We start from the raw sequence: 14,706 nt of genomic DNA on the forward strand, positions 1-14,706 counted from the left end.
ATTCAAAATTGCTTGCCTTGCCTTGAAAAAATATTTCCACCATCCTCTCCCCAGTGGATGGGCTAATAAACATGTGATATTATTATTAATTACTACTATTATTTAGTTTCTACATTTTAGTCCATTTGGATGTTGGCTGATGCTCTGAAACATTTGCGGGGCAGAGGTAGCTTTTCTTAGTAAGGATTCGGTGTCCTTAAATATCTCACTCGTAGGATGACCACGTCTTGGAAAATGTCCAGCTCATTTTGTAGAAATGTCTGGGAGCTCCGAACAGTAGCCAGTCGGGACTGTCGGTGGTGAAACTCAGCCAGTCCCTGCTCCTCTAAGGAGAAAGGTTGTCCCCACACCCCTGTGTCCAGTTTTTGTTTTATTATTATTTTTTTCTTTTTAGAGCAATGTATACTTTTGGCTTCGAGTCCTAATTTTACTTGAGTGATTTTCCATGCGCTGCAGACAGGGGCCTCCTGTCCAGATCTTGAATGCAAGTCCTGTGTCTTTGTTTTGTCTTCTTGGACAAACATATCTTATTGGGAACCCATTTCCAGATGCTGGTTAAACACGGGAGCTCGTGCTCATGAATGCGCTCAAGCACCGGCAGCGCGAGGCCGCGTGGGAGCAGCGGGCCTGTGTCTCCCGCTCGCTCGGGACTGAGCCCCCTGTTCCAGGAGATTCCCTTCGTCGGCTGCACCGCGCACACTGCCTTCTGCCGTGACGCACACACAGACACACACGCAGGCACATCCCGGGGACCGAGGGGAAAAAAACACATTAGTCATAAAGCCCAGGAGTTGAAAGTTAAAGAGAGTGAGGCCCGGAGAGTAACTGCTCAGAACTTGAATGAATTGCCAGTTTTCACCAAGTAACTGGCGGGCCTTCCCAGGCAGGCTCCAAATTCCTGTTGAAACGAAGACTTTCTTTCCTGGACTGGGCCTGGCATTCCTGGGAAACAATGGCCCTTTTCAAATAGGCTCTGAAATTTCACAGGTGAAGGGAGAGGGGCAGTCATCTGATCCCACCCACGAGAAGCCTGTTCGTATTTTAAAAAGTGAAGACAGGGCCTATCGTGGAAATGCAGGCAGAGCTGGCCCGTGGCTGGAGCTGCAATCTAGCCCCTAGGCCCGCAGATCTGTGAAACGCGAGTCCATGTCAGTGTTCCTCCCTGACTCACCTGCAGCTCTCTCCCTCGGTCTCCCTAAGAGCGGACTGCAGAGCCACCCCAGCAGGGTTGTATTTTGCATCATGTTTTATTTTGTGTCATGGTTTGTCAGCATTCAGGTTCCTCTTTCATGAGGAATTGACACTAGAATCTATAAAAGGAAAGATTCCAGCCCAGCCGGAGGGGCTCAGTGGTTGAGCATTGACCTATGAACCGGGAGGTCCCAGTTCGAGTCCCGGTCAGGGCACATGCCCTGGTTGCAGTCTCAACCCCCAGTGTGGAGTGTGCAGGAGACAACTGATCAATGATTCTCTCTCATCATTGATGTTTCTCTCTCTCCTTCTCCTTCCTCTCTGCAGACTGAAGGGTCCTGGGTTGGATTCCGGTCAAAGGCACATGCCCAGATGGTGGGCTCAGTACTCAGTGTGGGGCGTGAAGGAGGCAGCTGATCAATGATTCTCTCTCATCATTGATGTTTCTATATCTCTCTTCCTCTCTGAAATAAATAAAAATATATTTAGGAAAAAAACCCAAATCTTTAAAAAAATGAATAAAATCAATAAAAACATATTTTTAAAGAATAAAATGAAGGATGCCATTGCTGATGTGTGTGTGTCATTCTGGAAGCGATGCAAAGAAAAACATTCCATAGCTAGGTAAACGCGTACATATCCAATTCCATTATGTGCAATAATTTACCTCGCATCCTTTCCAAAGTAAGTGGCAATTGATCTCATTATGTTATAGTTATGTATTTAAAAATTCCTTTAAAAATATTTTTATTGATTTCAAAGAAGAAGAGAGAGGGAGAGAAAGATAGAAACAGCAATGATGAGTGAATCATGGCCTCCTGCACGCCTCCTACTGGGGATTGAGCCCACAACCTGATGGGAATTGAACCATGACTTCCTGGTTCATAGGTTGAAGCTCAACCACTGAGCCACACCTGCCAGGCTAAACATGTTAACGTGTTCGGATAGTTTTAGGAGTCTTTCATGCAAGTATAAACCTTACCCTTTTGAAAGACTTTGGGCATAATGCTCGCCGTACATATGTACGTGCACAGTTAAAATCAGGTGCCTTTCATAGACTTTATGCAAACTTTTATTGGATCATATCTTTCAGTGATTCAGTTTTTGTTTTTTAAATATATCTTTATTGATTTTACAGAGGAAGGGAGATGGAAAGAGAGATAGAAACATCAATGATGAGAGAGAATCATTGATCAGCTGCCTCCCACATGCCCCCTACTGGGGATCGAGCTCGCAACCTGGGCCTGTGTCAGTGTGGTCAGTGTGGAGCTCAGACTTGTCATCCTTGTTAAGAACCGAATAAGGCTTTTTGAGCATATTTACCCCGAGAGGGATAGAGTGGAAATCTTAATTAAGCTTCTCCTTTTCATAGTTTCAGGTTTTGCTTTACAGCCACCACTCGTAATGAGTAGTTATGTAAAGGGAAAAATAAGGCTTCAAGTTCCCTGGCCCCTGTCATTTGTATGTGTTCTTTTGCTGGAACTCAGCATTACCAAACTAGTGTTTTACTTGGCTTGGTAGCATTTTTATTTAAATAAATGCAGAAATTTAGGAAACGTAAAATACAAGGTTCACTGTATTCCATATAGTTCAGGGAAGGGGGGGAACCTTAACTATCTAGCCATATGTATTCCAAATATTAGCTAAAGGCTAAATAGCCCTTTATATATTCAAGTCAGCAAAATAATACTGACAGATGATTCTCTTGTGCTTTTACAAAATACCTGTTATTTTAAAGTGCAAAAATAAATTACAAGATTTTAGAGAAATACTTCATGTCTCCTATCCACTAATGCATACACTACAAAATATACACAAAAACAATGAAAAGTCTTATAAAGTTATTAAAGCAATTCAGATGTGATAAACAGAAGTTGTTTCTTAAAAAGGGAGAACTACGTACTTAATTTATTCCTTAATTTTGAAAAAGGTTAAGTAACGGATACTGGACTTCATAGGACCTATGCTCAAATGTGGCACAATTAGCATAATAGATGCTATTACTCTATGACATGTAAAGTTTTGTGCATATTTATTCATCAGAGAAGAAATTATCCCCAAAGTACACATCTTTGATAGTTTCTTTCTTTTCCTTTGCATATGTGTATCTGTCCCTTTCCAGATGTCTGTGAGGAAGTCTGATAGAATACTAGTAGTTCAAAGCGCACGCTTTGGAGTCAGAGACCTGGATTTGAGTCCTAGATGCACCACGGACCAGCTGTGGGGGCTAATTTAGCCAGACTGGTTGTTTTGTCTGGTGAAGAAAAACCATTTTGCCAGAGCAAAGATGAGAGCGTAATCACTTTTTTCCTCCTGAAAAGCTATTTTATTCCTGTTCTGGTCAACTTATAAATGAATCCATGATACTCTAACACTTTTGTGCATTTTAAAAGGGTCTTTCAGTTTTGTCTCTGAGGATGAGAATTCCAGGAATGTCCCTAGGGGAAGATATGCTTGTCAGGTGGGGCCTCTTGGTATTTCTCAGATCATACCACCTACTCGTAGGGCCTGCCTTGTGTGTCGCTGACCCTCCCTGAGCTGTGCTTTCCTCGGTGTAACTCTGGAGTAACGAGGGAAAAGTCACCGACAATTGAAGTCTGCTCTCTTAAGATGAATTGTCCCTGATTCTTGTTGTCCTTCCAATTGCAGAATATCCCAAGTTACGATGGTTTATCAGGATGTAACCCCGCCCTAAGTCAAGAAGCATCTGTGCATGTAAACGTATTTAGGGGGAAGTTGAAGCCCACAGACACAACTCAGTGGTTATAATCCTTTTCAGTGTGGCTCGTTTAAAATGGTAATGATAATACTGCCATGATTGATTGTGTGTATCAACTTGGCCGGACTGTGGAGGCACAGAGATTTGATCCAGTGCTGCTCTGGGTGTTTTTATGAGGCTGTTACTGGATGAGATTGACATTTAAATTGGTGGACTTTGAACAAAGCAGATTGCCCTACAAATTGTGGGTGGGTCTCATTCCATCAGTTGAAGGCCTGAAGAGACCAAGTAGACTGCCCTCCCTTTGAGCAAGAAATGATTCTAGAGTAGGTGGCCTACAGACTTGACCCAGAACATATCTATATATTACATATAATTATATAAATATATATAAATCATATTTATGTATTATTTCATATTTAACCTGATAATTTATGAAGTGACTTCCTGTATAGTATCTCATTTAATCTCCGCAAATCTATGAGAGATGGAAAATGGATTCTAAATGTTCTGTTTTTATAGATAAGAAAAAAAGGAATGGTTAGAGAGGTTATCTGAATTGCTCAAAACTCTACATCGATTTGAACTCAGGACTTCAGACTTCCCGTGTAGTTTTGATTCCACTAGACCAGCGTTTTCACTGGGGAGCCTCAACTAACCCTGACGCTCAGGCCCCACTTCATATGCATCAGAAAAGCATGTGACGGTGGGGGCCAGGCCTGAGTACTTTCTAAAGATCCCAGGTGCTTCCGGTGTTGAGCAGAGTCTGAAATTACTAGTTCTTTCAATCACGGTTTAGCCTGACAATTCTTTCTTTTCCAAATGTGTTTCTAAGGCACCATTAACACATAGTCTTACTGGTTTCTTACCATGAATTGTATTCACAGAAGAGGCAAATATTATCCCTAAACATAAAAACATAACATTAATTGTAATTAGTAGGTTTTTAGCCATAAAATCACATATACTAAAAATTATATGAAAAATAAATTGGCATTAATAAGCTCTGTGAGACCAATGATTAAATTCTGAGCTTCTCAGTGTTGTTCAACCGAGTTATTGAGAAAAACTAAAAACAAAAACAAAAAAAAGCGATTCCTGAAAAAGCTTTTTCCATTCTCAGCCAACACTCCTGTTTATTTCTTTGGGGAGCTGCTTCCAGAGTTAGCCACTTATCTCATTCTCTTACTATCATCTCTCCTCCTTTTCTGACTATTCAAAGGAAATTTAGCTAAGAAGATCAGAGGGAAACAAGCAGCTTCTGCTATCAGTGGATGTGAAAGCAGGTCACGGATTCAAACATGCCACTCTATACTTTCCGAACAGCAGGAGTCCAGGCATCCGGGCCTCTTTGGCAGGGTTTTTGGTGCCCAGTAGGCCAAGAGAATCCAATTCCGGACACTCCAGGAGTCTGTCCACATTGGAACCAGAGACTCAGACGATAATGCTCTTGAGGTGGTCCAAGTGGAAAGTTCAGTCCTGAGTCCGGGTTGCCCATCAGGTACAGACCTGTTATCATCCACTAACTTCAAAGCTTTGGGCTCTAGTCAAAGGGGTGAGTGTGTTTAAAAAATCATAAAAATAAAGACCTTCTCAGTGGCTCTGGGCAGGTGGACCCTCTGAAGGAGCCAGACGTTGGGAGCACAGAGGATAGAAATCTGCGAGTGGAACCAGAGCAGGTCCGTATCCTGCTAACAGAGCGCCTTCCTCGGCGAGAGTGCAATGGAGTCCTTGCCCGTTTCTGGTGAGATCTTCAGAATCCTGGCCACCGAGTCCTGCAAAGTAAGGGAATAGCAGTGGGAACTCCCAGACGGTTACAAAAATGTCTCCCTGACATACCAACTATTTTCAGAGGTTTGGGGAAAGGGGGCATTTTTTCTCTCTTCTTTCTTTCCCCCCCCGCTCCCCCCCCCCATGTAAATCAGGGCAGGTCAGTTTCATTCTTTGAAGTACAACCAAGTGCAACCAGTCCCATTTCAGCATCAAGAAAAAACACACCTGTGTCAGTAGCCGATGTCACCCGGCCAACCTGACATGTGAAAACGAGAAAACGTATGTGAGGCTGTCCTCGGGGCACACGTTAGGATGACCTGTGCCAGCTCTGCCTCTTGGTGCGGGTGCAGCTCAGGTCTCTTTACTGCGATCCAAGATAAATTGGTTTTATAGCACATTCTCCTCTCAGGTGACGAGGAATTATAGAACTGGCATTGGCTCCAGAGCCCCCAGTATGTTCTCTTCTTGGCTCTGCTGCTAGGGAATTGTGCACTTTAAATTCCCTACGTCTCAATTTCCTCATCTGTGTATACGTGGGCATGAATATACCTTTTCTGCGCACCGCCATAGGTTACCGTGAGGGTCAGATGTGAGCGTTCCTTGCCAGAACTGAAGTCCGAGGCATTGCTTTCCATGTAAATCTGTCTAAACGTGCACCTCCGCCTCTAAGAACGTAGAGAAGCTCGCTGTGGCCCCGCCCATGCTTCAGCAACGGCAGCATGCGTGTGAGGAGAGAGATGATGGCCTCATCTCATGAGTCATAGCATGTCTTGTATTAAGCATTAGCATACAGGTCTCTCTTTAATTTTAAAGATAACAAATGAGACTTCAATATAATTCTAGCGAGCGCCAGGTCCTTTCAGCTCTACTCCAGAACCCTGAGGCCCAGAGGTCTATGTTCCTTTCTGCTCTTACAGACTCTTAGCAGAACAGCTGGGAGCCCTGGTCCTGCAACAGATTCAAACTCTGCCCATTAGGACATTGGGTCTAATTATCTATTGATTTTCATTTCCGCTGCATCCCATGAAAACCTGTGTTCCTACCCGTCACAGACTGACGTCTGAGGTGGATTTTGTATTCCATGACTAGCATGTTCTATATGGACAAGCCTCTTCCCTTGGATTAAGCTGGCTTTATCCTAGGTACTTAGAAAAGGGATCTGGGCTTATTTAGTGTGTGTGTGTGTGTGTGTGTGTGTGTGTGTGTGTGTGTGAGAGAGAGAGAGAGAGAGAGAGAGAGAGAGAGAGAGAGAGAACAAAGATGTTAATGATGCTAACCCTCAAACCCTCCATTCTGCAACATCTGGCTCTAGGGCACCGTTTTGAAAGTCTGGGCATAGCCACTGTTTGTGTCTTCTTTATTTTTTCTTGGTCAATCTGACTAGTTTACCAGTTTTATTGCTCTTTGTAAAAAAGTACCATTTGATTTAATTGACTTTATTGTTTCACTGTTTTCAATTTCACCTTAATTCTTTTCATCCCTTTTGCCTACTTCGTATTTACGTTGATTTACCTTTTGTAGATTCTTAATTTGGAAGCTTGAATCATTAATTTGAAGACCTATTCTTCTTTCTACTATAAGCCTATAGGGCTACAACTTTTGAAAATTTAAGGTCTCATATCCAAACTTGAAATGTTTTCTTTTTATTCAGTGAAAAACACAATCCCACATTTCCTCTTCTATTGGCTTATTGTTTACATCTTTTCAACAAAAATGTAGTGGTTTTCGCAGCATTTACAATATATACTTCTTTCCTGGCTTCCTCAGTGACTACATTTCACCTAACTGTGATATAATCTCAAAACCAGTAAATTGGATTTGATACAATACTCAACTAGATTACAGACATTATTCAGATTTTACCAGTTATTACATACTAGAGGCCCGGTGCACAAAATTCTTGCACTCATGGAGGGGGAGTCCCTCAGCCCGGCCTGCACCCTCTCACAGTCTGGGAGCCCTCGGGGGATGTCCGACTGATGGCCGAGCCTGGCTTCTGGCTGAGCAGTGCTCCCCCTGTGAGAGCACTCTGACCACCAGGGGGCAGCTCCTGCATTGAGTGTCTGCCCCCTGGTGGTCAGTGCACATCATAGCCATCATTCGTTCTGCTGTTGGGCCAGAACTGGCTCTCTGACATCCCCCGAGGGGTCCCGGATAGTGAGAGGGCATAGGCCAGGTCGAGGGACCCCACAGGTGCACGATCAGGACTGGGGAGGGACATGGGAGGTTGGCCAGCCGGAGAGGGACCGAGGGAGGGCTTTAGGGCATGTGCAGCCCGTCTTGCTCAGTCCTGATCAGCTGGACCCCAGCAGCAAGCTAACCTACCGGTTGGAGCATCTGCCCCCTGGGGGTCAGTGCATGTCATAGTGACTGGTCAATCAGTTGACTGCCCCCCTGGTGGTCAGTGCACATCATAGCAAGCAGTTGAGCGGCCTTAGCATATCATTAGCATATTTTGCTTTGATTGGTTGAATGATGACCGGGCACTTAGAATATTAGGCTTTTATTATATAGGATATTCATATGTGTATGTGTACTTCTATGCAATTTTAGTTCAGTATAGATTCATCTAACAACAACAATACAGACATTTTCCATCATTACAAAGGCACTCCCTTGTGCTAATTGTTACTGTATAGACAACCACCTCCACCATCATTATCTTCTGGCAACCACCAGCTTATTTCCTTTGCTAAAATTTTGTCATTTTCAATATATTGCATTTTGTCATTTCAAGAATGTAATATAGATGGGATAATGCAGTATGCAACCTTTTGGTATATTAGCTTCTTTTTTAGTGCCCTTGACATTCATTCAAGTTGTTGCATGTATAACTAGTTTGTTTCTTTGTATTTCTGAATAATATTCTGTTGAATGGATGTACCACAGTTTGTATAACTTTCACCCATTGAGGGATTTTTTTTCTTCAGTTTTTGATTATTAACCATAAAGCTTCTATGAAGATTTATGTACAGGACTTTATGAGAAAGTAAGTTTTCATTTCTCTGGGGTAAATATACAAGAGTCAATTGTTGGGTCGTATGATAAGTGCATATAGTTTTCTCAGAAAATACCAAACTGTTTTCCGGAGTGGCTGTCCGAGCATTTTACATCGTCACCAGCAATGACTTAGAGGTCTGGTTTCTTGCATCCTTATCAGTACTTGGTATCTTCACTCTTTTTAAAATTGTAACCTATTTAGAAGGTGTATAGTGATATTCCCCTATGGCTTCATTTTTATTTCCCTAATGGCTCATGATTTGAACATCTTTTTATGTGCTTTTTGTCATCTGTATATTATCTTTGGTGAAAGCTCTGTTTATGTCTTTAGCCCATTTTCTAACTGAATCCTTTTCATCTTTTTGCTGCTTTTTTTAAAAGCTACTTTATATATTTACATGTGGTTTGCAAATATTTTCTTCCAGGTGGTAACTTGCCTCAGACACTTCATAGTCTTCTACAGAGGAAACACTTTTATTTTAACAAAGTCCAATGCACTGATGACATTCTTTTCGATTCTATTTTTGCTGTCACGTGTAAAAACTCTTTGCCTACTCTTAGCATTCTCAGATATTTTTCTTCATTTTCTTTTAAAATTTCATAATTTTACAATTTCCAATTAAGTCTGTGATCCATTTTGAGTTAATTTTTATATAAGTTGTGAGATTTTATATTGAGGATTGTTTGTTTATCTGTTTATTATTTGTTTGTTTATTTATTTATTTTGGCCAGTATGACTCAATGGCAAAGCATAATTTATTGAAACATAACCATTTCAGTGTTGGAATATTGATTGGTTAATAATTAAGAGAATGATATTTGCTTATAACATTTAAAAGGGGAAAGAAGCTACTAGGGACTTTCTTTTTTTTAGTTAATTTGGAGAAATAAACATTTACATTCAATAATATTCAAAGGAATAGAAATGAAAACTGTAAGACACAGTCTTCCCCCTTCACTTCTTGTCTCTTCGGTGCTCTTCCTTTCTGGCGCTGTGAGTTTCTCGTCTCTGTCATTGTCCTTCTCGCTAAAGCACATTTAATCATTCTTGCAACGCGAATCTACAGGCAGCACATTGCCTCACGTTCTGCTTGTATCCCAAGTGAACTTGGGCACCTGTAGGAGCAACTGGGTTCTCAACACACATTCTAACTCAAGGAAACCCTTTTCCTTCCTTCTTTCCTCCTTTCCTTTCATCCCTTCTTTCCTCGTGCTGTATGTTTTACCTACTCATGTTCATAAAAATTTGGTTATCTTTAGGAAAATGAAATATGTTTTTAATCACTGTGGAACTGATTATTTAAAAACACTGAACACTCTTAAGCTGAAACAGAACCTTGGAAAAACCACTACAAAGTTAACCTCGAGAAATGAGAGAAACCAACTGAAAAAAATGTAAATGGAGTCAATTAAATCCCTGGAATTGCAATGGCAAGCAGAAAAAGCAGTTTTAATATACTTAGCTTGCTGAGTGTTCAATTTTTTAAATTCTCTCTCTTTCTCCCTCTGCCTTCCAGTCAGTGAAATGAGAAAAACTTTATGTAATCATTACTTTTCATTCTCATCACTATTATACTCATGGTAGTAACCGTAGTAATGTAACTAATCAAAGTAGAACCACTAGTCTGTATTTCTGGGCCATGCATGAGGAGGAAATCAATCCTTATTCCTGACATTGATTTTGTGGTATATACTCCATTATATCTGATGTTGTCGGATATATTTCTTCATAGTGAAGAAGTCCTATTCCTTTGCTTATCTAGTCCCATATTTCCTTATTAATTCTTTAGGTTGCTAGAATAAGTGGGCTCTTCCTGGCTATGTGGAGAAGGCGGGACCAATCGCCATTCTGTTTCCGGTTGTGGTTCTAATCTAGTCGAGGTGCACTTTTGAGGTCTCACAGATGCAGAGTTGATAAAATCCCTAATGTCAGACTTCTTCAAAATATAGAAAGACTTTCTGGATAATGTAGTATAATTTTATAATTTTCTTGGTATTAATGTCTACGGTCTGTTTTATTATTTTTAATCTTGTATTTATTCAGTGGGCTGTGCAAACATTTTAGAAGTTAAGGTAATCAATAATAACCTCATCTCGTATTTGTTCCAGGGAGACAAAGGGAGTGTAAAGCCCCTTTAAGGAGTTTATGCACCTTTTCCCCTCTGCTTCCCTGGTAGTCCAGAGAGCACAGGTGTGAGTGCTTACAGTGAATGCGAATGAGATTCCTTTCCCTCATGCCTCCTTCCCCTCTCCCTCTCTGCTTCTCCCTCTCTGCAGTGGACATGGGATGCATATATTCTTTCAAATTAGTACAACAGCATTTTTTAAAAAACATCAAGGGAAGTACAACAGAATGAAGTGGGCATATGCGATTATATCACATATAATGAGTCTATAGTTTTATATGTATTCTATACCTGTAAACACATATATTTGTGTAATGAATCACACTGAAATTGTATTTCTGACGGTACTTCAAACCCAATGAGTTGGAGACCTCTGGCATCGTCTATGGAAACTTCTGGATTCTCTAAACTTGAATGTCATTTTTATACACGGGCTGCAGTGTTATGACTAGAAGGGCGACTGCTCCTCCAATGAAGAAAAAGGGAAACTCGCCTACACTGAGGCCTACCGAAGAGGCTGAAACTCCTGGGCAGGTTGAGAAGACCTTTGGAAAGAATTCACTGAGAGAGGAATGGAAATTACATGAGGTCATGGAACACGAGCCACGGAGAGACGGGTTCAAGGTCTCAGAGTCTGAGGCTGTGCAAGGTTCAGAGGTGTAAACACACAGCGCCGTGTACAGAGAGGTATCACAGAGTGTACACTTGGTCCCCAGACACTTTTATTAGCCGGTGTCACCCCAATAAAGTTCATTTAAAAAGGAAGTGTTCAGTTTGGGCTGGATGTCCGAGTCCTTTCGAACCATCTCCTAACCAGGTCAGCTTTTTAAATACCACCCTGAGGGCTGGTGAAAAGGTTTCTACAGCAACTCCAAGGCCAGAGGCTGGGAGACGTGTCCTTGGCCAGAGGAGGCCCAGCCCCGGAGAGCGTGGCTCCGGCCCAGCAGAAGGGGGCCAGGGCGGGCTGCTCTGGGTAAAGGCCTCTGTGAGCTCCACCTAGTGGAAACTCCACCCTCCCTCCACCGCTTTTGAACTTTAGAAGCTCATTAAAGCAGGAAGGAGGGGGAAGTGGTGGTCACTCCAGGAGGGAGGTACTTGGGCATGAGAGATGGTTTTAGTGACCCAACTTTATGCTCCACCAGTGAGGACAGACGGGAACTCAACGCAGCAACTCAAGACTTGACTATGAGCCCCAGCTGGTTTGGCTCAGTGGATAGAGCATGGGCCCGAGGACTAACGGGTCCTGGGCTCGATTCTGCAACTTGGTTGCAGGCTTGATCCTCAACCCTGGTCTGGACGCACGCAGGAGGCAACCAATCACGTGTCTCTCTCACATTGATGTTTCTCTCTCTCTCTTCCCCTCCCTTCCACTCCCCCCCCCAAAAAAAACTCAATGGAAAAAATATCCTCGGGTGAGGATTAACAAAAATAATACCAAAAATAATTGACTGGCTTTGTCTTCCATGAAACCAGGTGGGAGTATGCTTCTAGACCCCAATACTTTGGCATCTAGGCACCCCCCTTGTGGACCGTTTTAGGGTGGCATGAGCTTCAGTACAGACCCGGACAATCTGAAGAGCATCTTGAACCTGAGACAAGACTGTAAAGGCTCCACCACAGTAAGGAGGAACATTTCAGAGATGTGGTCCAAGGTTTCAAGGGAACACAAGGGCATTTACTTTGTTGGTAGAGCAGTTGGACATGTTACGCAGATGGATCTTTGCGGTCGTGAATGCTCAAAACTCAAGAGCCGTCGGAAGAGCTCCCGGAGCTGAGCCTGAGACCAGTGGAGAGGAGTTTAAGAGCCAACGTGAACTCTGAAGCCTCAGGGCCCACAAGCTGGATGGTAGTTTTCAGAATTCCGAGCTGAAGTCAGTGTGGCCAAGGGAGCCGTAGCAACGATGGGGACAGTCCTGCATATGGATGGGGCACTTTCCCGGGTTTTCTGTCTCCACAGAAGCCAAGAAATTCTGTTTGATCCGATGTGTTGTGGTGAGGACACCCCCACATGACTGACACTGAGTTTCTTACCAGCCAGGTGGGTAGAGGCACAGAGCAGATTAAATTGGATTTAAACCACTAATAGAACATGAAAGTTTGTAAGCCCTAGTGTTGTGGTGCGAGGTCACACATGGACAAATACATATATAAGTAACATCTACATTTATTTATTTTTTTATTATTATTATTATTTGAATCCTCACCTGAGGATATGTTTTTATTGACTTTAGAGAGAGAGGATGGGAGAGAGAGAAACATCAGTCTGTTGCTTCCTAACCTGGCATTGAACCCACAACCTAGGTATGTGCCCTGACTGGGAATCAAACCCTCAATCTTTTGTTGTACCGGGAGATGCTCCAAACAACTGAGACACCCGGCCCGGCCATATAAGTTTATCTTTTAAGGCACTTAGTTCTCATTTCAAATCTATTCAGACTCATTAAAGAGTTTGTAATTATTTTCATCTGTTTCTGTTAGAGAGGAAGAAAATGAGGTGGCAATAATGCATCATCTTACAAACCTAGTGCACATGCAGGAGTGGGCAGAAGGAGGTTTACATGTGTGAGTATTCGAAACACAAGAGTTCATTCTTGTATTATTATTTATTAATGACTGTGTTATTTGTTTGTATTACAACGTAAATCTCCTTTTGACCACCCCATAGGGCAGACCTGAGAGATACTGTAGGTTTGGTGTCAGATTACTACAATAAAATGAGTCGTCATCTTTTTGCTGGCGGAGGGCCTTGCCTTCAATTTATAAAAAAAAAAATGCAACATCTTTGAAGCATGGTAAAGCAAAGCGCAGCAAAGCGAGGCGTGCCTGTCCATGCATACCTTTAGGTGGAGCCAGCCAGCAAAGTCCTGCCTTTTAGCTAATTCAGTTGAAACAAGTTTCTGTTTAGTATGGCACGTGTCCAAGGCAGTGACCACAGGAGCAATAGGGTCAGAATTTACAAATTTGACTATGATATTTGAATAATAAATTTTTAATAAAAATTCAGTTATTGATAAAATTTCACATTCTTACGGTCTGTACATTTGTTCTATGATGATAATATTTGACTTTGAAACATTGACTCTGGCTGAGTGTTTATTTTAATCCTCAAACATTCAACCCAGTGTACCACTGTTAATATATAAAAACTCGATAAGTAGTGGTCCTAGCAAGGGAGTATGATAACTCGTATGCCTGCTGGAAAAATAGTCATGTTTGATTGGGAGATGCCATCCCTTAACTTTGGCATATGCAATAGGGGATTAGTGAGAAAGGAAGAGCGTGCCAGCCCTGGCTGGTGTGGCTCAGTTGGTTGAGCATCTTCTCATGCACCAAGAGGTTGCAGGTTCAATTCCTGGTCAAGGCACATGTCCAGGTGTTGGGCTTGATCCCAAGTGGGGGGCATGTGGGAGGCAGCCAATTGATGTTTCTCTCTCCCTTCCTCTGTCTCTAAAATCAATAAAAAATATATTTTTTTAAAAAGTGTGCACAGCTTACATTAGCTATTTGTTCTGGTGATTATTTAGGATGTTTGAGGTAGATGCTAAATTTAGTTCGCTTGACAATAGATCTTTGGAATCTGCAGCTAACATCTGACACTGACTCCAGATGAAGACACAAAATACACGATATGTAATAATTTTCACTGGGGATAATAATACCTAAACCTTTGAAATATCAACCTTTTTTAAAGTATGTAAAATCTATATATATATATATATAAAGCCAGTGACTGGAATGCTGGAACCATCTGAACGACCGGTTGCTACGATGCCCACTGCAGTAGGCCAACCTCCCGCGGCCCCTCCCCCTGGCCATCCCTGCCCCCAATCGGCCCAACCCACCCCAATCGGTGGACCAGCTGGCCAACCTCCTGTGTCTGCTCCCCCCCCCCACCGG

The sequence above is a fragment of the Myotis lucifugus genome, unplaced genomic scaffold (genome assembly GCF_000147115.1).
Source record: "Myotis lucifugus unplaced genomic scaffold, Myoluc2.0 scaffold_317, whole genome shotgun sequence".
Taxonomy (NCBI): domain Eukaryota; kingdom Metazoa; phylum Chordata; class Mammalia; order Chiroptera; family Vespertilionidae; genus Myotis; species Myotis lucifugus.